The following is a 9,700-nucleotide window of genomic DNA, read 5'->3' as shown; positions in this document are numbered from 1 at the left end:
GTTTCTGTGTGGGAGCAAACTGTTGAAATCTTTACTTAATGTATGCTAAACTGATCTTCTGTATATAAAGAGAATCGAAAATGAATCTTGATGTGAATGGAAGGGGAGAGGGAGTGGGAGAGGGGAGGGTTGCGGGTGGGAGGGACGTTATGGGGGGGAAGCCATTGTAATCCATAAGCCGTACTTTGGAAATTTATATTCATTAAATAAAAGTTAAAAAAAAAAAAAACAAAAAAAAAACAAAGTAGTAGTTTTTTTTAAAAAAAAACTTTTTTTAATGATATACTTAATTCTACTAAATTAAATATTCCATAAAGTACACTAGGAAGACAAGGTTAAAAGGAGAATAATTTCCAAATACTTGATTATTTTGACAGGAAATTTCTTGTTAAGGCACTACACATCTTTGGTTAAATGATTAACTATTTAAATCACTTGAAAAAAAGAGGTAATACAAAATGCACAGGTTTTATTCTTCTTTTCAAACACACACATTTCTCATTTTTAGTTTCTAGTATTCCAGTGTCTACATATCTCTGGATTCCTTTTAACTCATCAGAAAGCTGTATGGATACCCATGATATTTAGATCTGAAAATTGACAGCATCCAACTGAAGAATAACACAACCAATGCAATACCAGCTATGCACATTATCTTTTGCTTTCCAATATCCATGTCAGAAGTAGCAGCTTCACATAAAAGTACCATCCCTAAGGTAATCCCACCATTGAACAGAAGAACGATGTGTGTTTCAGCCACACACTGGGCTTGGCTGCTTCCATGGACATAATTCACATGTCCTATGTGAGGATTCTTATGAGCATATGGTGGTCCTCTTATATGGTTCCACATTTGACCAGATGTCATAGCAAGCACAAAACACAAAGCTTCAAAAGCCCATCCAGTTTTATTAAAGATAAATTCCATATTGCTTCTTCGAAGATACACAAGTCCACCAATAACAGCCAAAAGTAATCCCAACATAAGGGGACCAGCATAATTTGGGGGTCTATTACTCTAATATTGACATCAGTTCTGTTTGCAATCCACCAGGCAATCTGCTCAGCTGAAAAACCACGCACCTGCAACTCATATGTATTGCCCCATTTGGGTTTCCCTTTTGCAGGAAAGTTGATGAAAGTTGGAGCCGAATTCATGTTTAGCATTTGAAATACATCAGAACCTTCATCAAAATCTACCATGGCAAAAAAATATCCTGTTGGTAAATGCACTGGAATATCGCCAAGGGTTTGCCAGGATCTGGAATTCTTCATCAGCTTGTTTGCAAACAACACTCTGTCTATGAAGTTGGAGAGCAGTGAACATGACAATAACGGAGTAATTTCTTGGTGGAGCTTTAACAAGACGACAAAACTTGTCTCCATTCATTCTTTTTTTTTTTAAACTTTTATTTAATGCATATAAATTTCCAAAGTACGACTTATGGATTACAATGGCTTCCCCCCCCATACCGTCCCTCCCACCCACAACCCTCCCCTTTCCCACTCCCTCTCCCCTTCCATTCACATCAAGATTCATTTTTGATTATCTTAATATACAGAAGATCAGCTTAGTATACATCAAGTATGGATTTCAACAGTTTGCTCCCACACAGAAACATAAAGTGAAAAATAATAGATGATTTTTTTTAAATGATGATGAAATCAGATCAGACCTATTGTCATGTTTAATCCCAGTGAGAGTCAAGTTGGGAATTGATAATTTCTTTTCTTTTTTTTTTTTTTTTACAGAGGATCAGTTTAGTATGCATTAAGTAAGGATTTCAACAGTTTGCATCCCCATAGAAACACAAAGTGAAATATATTGTTTGAGTACTCGTTATAGCATTAAATCTCAATGTACAGCACATTAAGGATAGAGATCCTACATGAGGAGTAAGTGCACAGTGACTCCTGTTGTTAACTTTACCAATTGACACTCCTGTCTATGGCATCAGTAATCTCCCTATGCTCCAGTCATGAGTTTCCAAGGCTATGGAAGCCCTCTGAGTTCTCCGATTCTTATCTTGTTTAGACAAGGTCATAGTCAAAGTGGAGGTTCTCTCCTCCCTTCAGAGAAAGGTACCTCCTTCTTTGATGACCTGTTCTTTCCACTGGGATCTCACTCGCAGAGATCTTTTGCCAGAGTGTCTTGGCTTTCCATGCCTGAAATACTCTCATGAGCTTTTCAGCCAGCTCCGAATGCCTTTAGGGCTGATTCTGAGGCCAGAGTGCTATTTAGGACATCTGCCATTCTATGAGTCTGCTGAGTATCTCACTTCCCATGTTGGATCACTCTCCCCTTTATTTACTCCATCAGTTAGCGTTAGCAGGTACTAGACTTGTCTATGTGCTCCCTTTGACTCCCAGTCCCTCCACCATGACCAACTGTGAACTGAAACTGATCACCTGGAACAGTGAGATGGCATTGGTACATGCCACCTCGATGGGATTGAATTGGAATCCCCTGGTATGCTTCCAACTCCACCACTTGGGGCCAGTCAGCCTGAGCATGTCCCAAATTATACATCTCTTCCCTCTCCCATTCCCACCACCATGTTCAACAGGGATCACATTTCAGTTAATTTTCAACACTTAAGAATAACTGCATCAATTACAGATCTAAACCAGTCATATTAAGTAGAACAGACAAAAAAAACTACTAAGAGGGATAATGTATTAAGTTGTTCATTAACAGTCAGGGCTATGCTGATCAAGCCACCGTTTCCCATAGTGTCCACCTCACTCCAACAGGTTTCCCTCTTGGTGTTCAGTCAGTCGTCACCGATCAGGGAGAACATATGGTATTTGTCCCTTTGGGACTGGCTTATTTCACTCAGCATGATGTGTTCCAGATTCCTCCATTTTGTTGCAAATGACTGGATTTCGTTGTTTCTTCCTGCGGTATAGTATTCTAAAGAGTACATATCCCATAATTTCTTTATCCAGTCTACAGATGGATAGACCAATGGAACAGAATTGAAACACCAGAAATCAACCCAAACATCTACAGCCAACTTATATTTGATCAAGGATCTAAAACCAATTCCTGGAGCAAGGACAGTCTATTCAATAAATGGTGCTGGGAAAATTGGATTTCCACGTGCAGAATCATGAAGCAAGACCCCTACATTACACCTTACACAAAAATCCACTCAACATGGATTAAAGACCTAAATCTACGACCTGACACCATCAAGTTACTAGAGAACATTGGAGAAACCCTTCAAGATATTGGCACAGGCAAAGAATTTCTGGAAAAGACCCGGGAGGCACAGGCAGTCAAAGCCAAAATCAACTATTGGGATTGCATTCATTCTTATTACATGTCTTTTATTGGTCCATTCCATCAGCTGACTAACCTTTTCAGATAACACCATCTCCGTCTTTCTTTGGGCAGAATCCAAAGTGTGGGGAGCAACTCAGACTAGACTGTTACTGGAATTAAGACTTATTCTATGCATCTACTCTCCCACAATATGGCGCTGGGAGAGGAGGAAACAGCTTCTACACAGCTGCCTCCAGTTCAACCAATAAACTGTAGGACCTGCTCCTGATTGGAGGAGAGCAGCGTACTCGGCGTGTGGGTAGCAGAGTTGGGATTGGTGGAAGAGGACTATAAAGGAGGAGAGAGACAACACGCACAGGGAACATCTATCTGAAGGAACACCTGAGCAGCCCCCGAGAGAGCCAGCCAGCGGTGTGCCGCTCCCCTGCGGAAGTGGGGAAAGTGGCACGGAGGTGGAAGGGTTGGTAGCCAACCCGGGAAGAACCAGCAGCAAACCCGGGAAGGGCCGAGCAGACAAAAGAACAGCACAGGGTTCTGTTTCGTTCCTCCATGAAGACGGGGAGCTACATAATTGTGCCGTGACTCGGATAGGAAACCTAGGCAGGGTCTAGTGTCGTTCCTCCATGAAGACGGGGAGTGACACAAAGGAACCTCATAAATGAGCAGCAGTGCCACCAACATGGTTGCAGAGCCGCACCAGAACCACCGAGGCACTGCCATGTTCACAGCTCTCCCTTTCACTAGCGAAAACTTTCCTCTGACTGGGACTGAAGGTGGGGCGTGAGAACTGCAGTCTAAAATTCTTAGGTCAATTATAACGCATTGATTGAGAGTCTTCAAGGAATAAGGTTCATAGTCAAAGACATCTCTACCTGTGTACTAAATGATTTTGCTCCCTCTTGAAGCAATCACAACAGTGCATAGGTGCTCTGAAATGCTGCCAGACTGTCCCAATGATGATATCTGCCTATCATGTTTATTTTGATTTCTGTAGAGTGGATAAATCATATTACTTTCTCTCCAGAGGGAAGGGAATGACAGGGTCGGGGAAGAAGAGTGTTTTGGATGGTTTTGTGTTTAGCACACATGCCAGGATTTAATGTCCTTTTGTTGTAACAGTGTTTCCTCTCCTGCCAGCACACACCTATCAACATTTTTCACATTCTGGCCACACCAGTGTAAATGCTGCCTGCATTTGTGAAGTACCTGTCACAGAAAGGTAATTTAAATGTAGTACCTTCCCTGGTGGAAATGTACTTATTCTGAGCATGGTCACTTACTGCCTGAGCACTTTCAATTGGTGTTCAGGAAGAATATTGCCTTCCCAGAGAGCCCATTTTTTCCAGTACAGTACTGAATAAACTCTTTACCCATAATATAGAGCATATTTATTTGGTGTGTGTCACTAAAAACTCAAATATATAGACAAACATAAATAAAATTAAAGAGGAATATGCATGAAGCAATGGTCTAGGAATCAAGGAGCCTCAAAAACTGATTATTTCTAATTATGCAAACAATCCTCTTATCTAATGCAGTAGAGCCCTATCTGAGATAAGAGAGTCTAATGAGGGACAGTTGATAAGGATGTTCACTATATCCTGTCTCCGACCCTTGTGTGACATAAATCACTTGGTTTCTTTCAGCATCCACATCCCCATCTATAGATTGGGTAATTGTGACCCCACCTTAGGGGGACTTCATAGATGTTGTTGTAGTCAAGCATGACAGTGAGTAGAAAAATTCTTTATAAACTGTGCAACCTGCAAATGTATTTATTCAGAAAGTAAGTGATTAGTGAACTGATTAATCTGTCAAACATTTGTTGAGTGCCTGCGTTGTGACATAAACTGTGTTGATTACTGCAGATTCTGTATTCCGTATTCCAGGGGGTTGGACCCCATTGTTAGCAAATAGATCCATGGGATATTGGATGACAATACTAGAATAGAGGGTTTCTGAGGGCATCCCCAGAGGGTGAAGAAGGACACTCTATCCCCTTTGGATGTTGGAAATAGTTATTGGAAAATGCTATAAAAAAGTCCAGCTTTTTCCAGTGCTTTCATAGAAGGTATTTTTTTGCTTCCTGTAGAGATGTCTGCACTCTAACAGTTCATCAAAATGGTAGTTTTGGCTATAGGAGTGATGCTGTGATACCAAAGAGGATGAGAACAAATTGGACCTGAAGCTGAGACTATGGCTGCTTGTGGGCACCTTGACCTGGCAGTATGTTGACACCATGGCGCAGCAAGAAATACTTTAGTCATATTTAATGAACAATGCAGGAAAACTGGAGAAATTTTCCTGAGGATGCTCCACTTGAGGGCTTGTTGGGAGTCCTGAGATAATAAAGAATTATGAGCTATTGCCCTGAAAATATCATGGTGGGTAATATTGATGTGAGCAAACAGGCCAAACCATGACCAGCCAATCCTCTGCTCCATGACAATTGTTTAAAACACTGGCTTGAGAGATGAAGAAGCCGGTATTCAAAAGTATTTCAGTGACTGTTTTTTTTATTATTATTTTTAAAAAGCTTTATTAATACATAATATTTGTACATTTTTATGGAGTACCATTCAGTATTTTTTTTATTTTTTTTAAATTTTATTTAATGAATATAAATTTCCAAAGTAGGATTTATGGATTACAATGGCTTCCCCCCCCATACCGTCCCTCCCACCCACAACCCTCCCCTTTCCCACTCCCTCCCACTCCCTCTCCCCTTCCATTCACATCAAGATTCATTTTTGATTCTCTTTATATACAGATCATCTTAGTATACATTAAGTAAGGATTTCAACAGTTTGCTCCCACACAGAAACATAAAGTGAAAAATAATAGATGATTTTTTTTAAATGATGATGAAATCAGATCAGACCTATTGTCATGTTTAATCACAGTGAGAGTCAAGTTGGGAGTTGATAATTTCTTTTTTTTTTTTTTTTTTTTTTTTTTTTTTTTTACAGAGGATCAGTTTAGTATGCATTAAGTAAGGATTTCAATCGTTTGCACCCCCATAGAAACACAAAGTGAAATATATTGTTTGAGTACTCGTTATAGCATTAAATCTCAATGCACAGCACATTAAGGACAGAGATCCTACATGAGGAGTAAGTGCACAGTGACTCCTGTTGTTGACTTTACCAATTGACACTCCTGTCTATGGCATCAGTAATCTCCCTATGCTCCAGTCATGAGTTTCCAAGGCTATGGAAGCCCTCTGAGTTCTCCGACTCTTATCTTGTTTAGACAAGTCATAGTCAAAGTGGAGGTTCTCTCCTCCCTTCAGAGAAAGGTACCTCCTTCTTTGAAGACCTGTTCTTTCCACTGAGATCTCACTCACAGAGATCTTTTGCCAGAGTGTCTTGGCTTTCCATGCCTGAAATACTCTCATGGGCTTTTCAGCCAGCTCCGAATGCCTTTAGGGCTGATTCTGAGGCCAGAGTGCTATTTAAGACATCTGCCATTCTATGGGTCTGCTGAGTATCTCACTTCCCATGTTGGATCACTCTCCCCTTTATTTATTCTATCGGTTAGTGTTAGCAGGTACTAGACTTGTTTATGTGCTCCCTTTGACTCTTAGTCCTTTCATTATGATCAATTGTGAACTGAAATTGATCACTTGGAATAGTGGGTTGGCATTGGTACATGCCACCTTGATGGGATTAAATTGGAGTCCCCTGGTATGTTTCTAACTCTACCATTTGGGGCAAGTCAGCTTGAGCATGTCCCAAATTATACATCTCTTCCCTCTCTTATTCCTACTCTTATGTTTAACAGGGATCACATTTCAGTTAAATTTCAACACTTAAGAATAACTGTGTATTAATTACAGAGTTAAACCAGTCATATTAAGTAGAACAGACAAAAAAAACTACTAAGAGGGATAATGTATTAAGTTGTTCATTAACAGTCAGGGCTATGCTGATCAAGTCACCGTTTCCCATAGTGTCAATTCCACTTCAACAGGTTTCCTTTTTGGTGTTCAGTCAGTTGTCACCGATCAGGGAGAACATATGGTATTTGTCCCTTTGGGACTGGCTTATTTCACTCAGCATGATGTGTTCCAGATTCCTCCATTTTGTTGCAAATGACTGGATTTCGTTGTTTCTTCCTGCGGTATAGTATTCTAAAGAGTACATATCCCATAATTTCTTTATCCAGTCTACCGTTGATGGGCATTTAGGTTGGTTCCAGGTCTTAGCTATTGTGAATTGAGCTGCAATAAACATTAGGCTGCAGACCGCTTTTTTGTTTGCCAATTTAAATTCCATTGGGTAAATTCCAAGGAGTGGGATGGCTGGGTCGAACGGTAGGGTTTTCTTCAGGTTTCTGAGGGATCTCCAGACTGACTTCCATAGTGGCTTGACCAGTTTGCATTCCCACCAACAGTGGGTTAGTGTCCCTTTTTCCCCACATCCTCGCCAGCATCTGTTGTTGGTAGATTTCTGAATGTGAGCCATTCTAACCGGGGTGAGGTGAAACCTCATTGTGCTTTTGATTTGCATTTCCCTGATTGCTAATGACCTTGAACATTTTTTCATGTGCCTGTTGGCCATTTGGATTTCCTCTTTTGAAAAATGTCTATTGAGGTCCTTGGCCCATCTCTTAAGTGGGTTGTTGGTTTTGTTTTTGTGGAGTTTCTTGATCTCTTTGTAGATTCTGGTTATTAACCCTTTATCTGTTGCATAGTTTGCAAATATTTTTTCCCATTCTGTCGGTTGTCTCTTCACTCTCCTGACTGTTTCTTTTGCAGTACAGAAACTTCTCAATTTGATGCAATCCCAATAGTTAATTTTGGCTTTGACAGCCTGTGCCTCCCGGGTCTTTTCCAGAAACTCTTTGCCTGTGCCAATATCTTGAAGGGTTTCTCCAATGTTCTCTAGTAACTTGATGGTGTCAGGTCGTAGATTTAGGTCTTTAATCCATGTTGAGTGGATTTTTGTGTAAGGTGTAAAGTAGGGGTCTTGATTTGTGATTCTGCACGTGGAAATCCAGTTTTCCCAGCACCATTTATTGAATAGACTGTCCTTGCTCCAGGAATTGGTTTTAGATCCTTGATCAAATATAAGTTGGCTGTAGATGTTTGGGTTGATTTCTGGTATTTCAATTCTGTTCCATTGGTCTATCCATCTGTTTCTGTACCAGTACCATGCTGTTTTGATTACAACTGCCCTGTAGTATGTCCTGAAATCTGGTATTGTGATGCCTCCGGCTTTGTTTTTGTTGTACAAGATTGCTTTAGCTATTCGAGGTCTCTTGTGCCTCCATATAAATTTCAGCACCATTTTTTCCAGATCTGAGAAGAAGGTCTTCGGTATCTTCATTGGTATTGCATTGAATTTATAAATTGCTTTTGGGAGAATGGACATTTTGATGATATTGATTCTTCCAATCCATGAGCATGGAAGATTTTTCCATTTTTTGGTATCCTCTTCTATTTCTTTCTTTAAGGTTTTGTAATTTTCATCGTAGAGATCTTGAACGTCCTTGGTTAAGTTTATTCCAAGGTATTTGATTGTTTTTGTAGTTATTGTGAATGGGATTGATCTTAGAAGTTCTTCCTCAGCCATGGCATTGTCTGTGTATACAAAGGCTGTTGATTTTTTTTTTTTTGACAGGCAGAGTGGACAGTGAGAGAGAGACAGAGAGAGAAAGGTCTTCCTTTGCCGTTGGTTCACCCTCCAATGGCCACCGCTGCAGCCGGCGCACCGCGCTGATCCGATGGCAGGAGCCAGGAGCCAGGTGCTTTTCCTGGTCTCCCATGGGGTGCAGGGCCCAAGCACCTGGGCCATCCTCCACTGCACTCCCTGGCCATAGCAGAGAGCTGGCCTGGAAGAGGGGCAACCGGGACAGAATCCGGCGCCCCGACCGGGACCAGAACCTGGTGTGCCGGCGCCGCAAGGTGGAGGATTAGCCTATTGAGCCACGGCGCCGGCTCAGGCTGTTGATTTTTGTGCATTGATTTTATACCCTGCTACTTTGCCAAAATCTTCTATGAGTTCCAATAGTCTCTCAGTAGAGTTCTTTGGGTCCCCTAAATAAAGAATCATGTCATCTGCGAAGAGGGATAGTTTGAGTTCTTCCTTCCCAATTTGTATCCCTTTAATTTCTTTTTCTTGCCTAATAGCTCTGGCTAGAACCTCCAGAACTATATTGAATAGCAGTGGTGAGAGTGGACATCCCTGTCTGGTCTCAGATCTCAGTTGAAATGCTTCCAACTTTTCCCCATTCAATAGGATGCTGGCTGTGGGTTTTTCATAGATTGCTTTGATTGTATTGAAGAATGTTCCTTCCAAACCCAGTTTGCTTAGAGTTTTCATCATGAACGGGTGTTGTATTTTATCAAATGCTTTCTCGGCATCTATTGAGAGAATCATATGGTTTTTCTTCTGCAGTCTGTTAATG

At 40.9% G+C, this 9,700-nt stretch overlaps 1 pseudogene; it reads right to left on the bottom strand.

The window, feature by feature from the left end:
* Window positions 1-322: 322 nt before the first annotated feature.
* Window positions 323-1,390, bottom strand: LOC100338030 (dolichyl-diphosphooligosaccharide--protein glycosyltransferase subunit MAGT1 pseudogene; annotated as a pseudogene).
* Window positions 1,391-9,700: the final 8,310 nt, after the last annotated feature.

The sequence above is a fragment of the Oryctolagus cuniculus genome, chromosome 2 (assembly GCF_051225735.1).
Source record: "Oryctolagus cuniculus isolate XC-2025 breed Fujian yellow rabbit chromosome 2, ASM5122573v1, whole genome shotgun sequence".
In the NCBI taxonomy this organism is placed as follows: Eukaryota; Metazoa; Chordata; class Mammalia; order Lagomorpha; family Leporidae; genus Oryctolagus; species Oryctolagus cuniculus.
The sequence above is the reverse complement of the archived record's forward strand: the minus strand, read 5'-3'. Positions and strand labels throughout refer to the sequence as shown.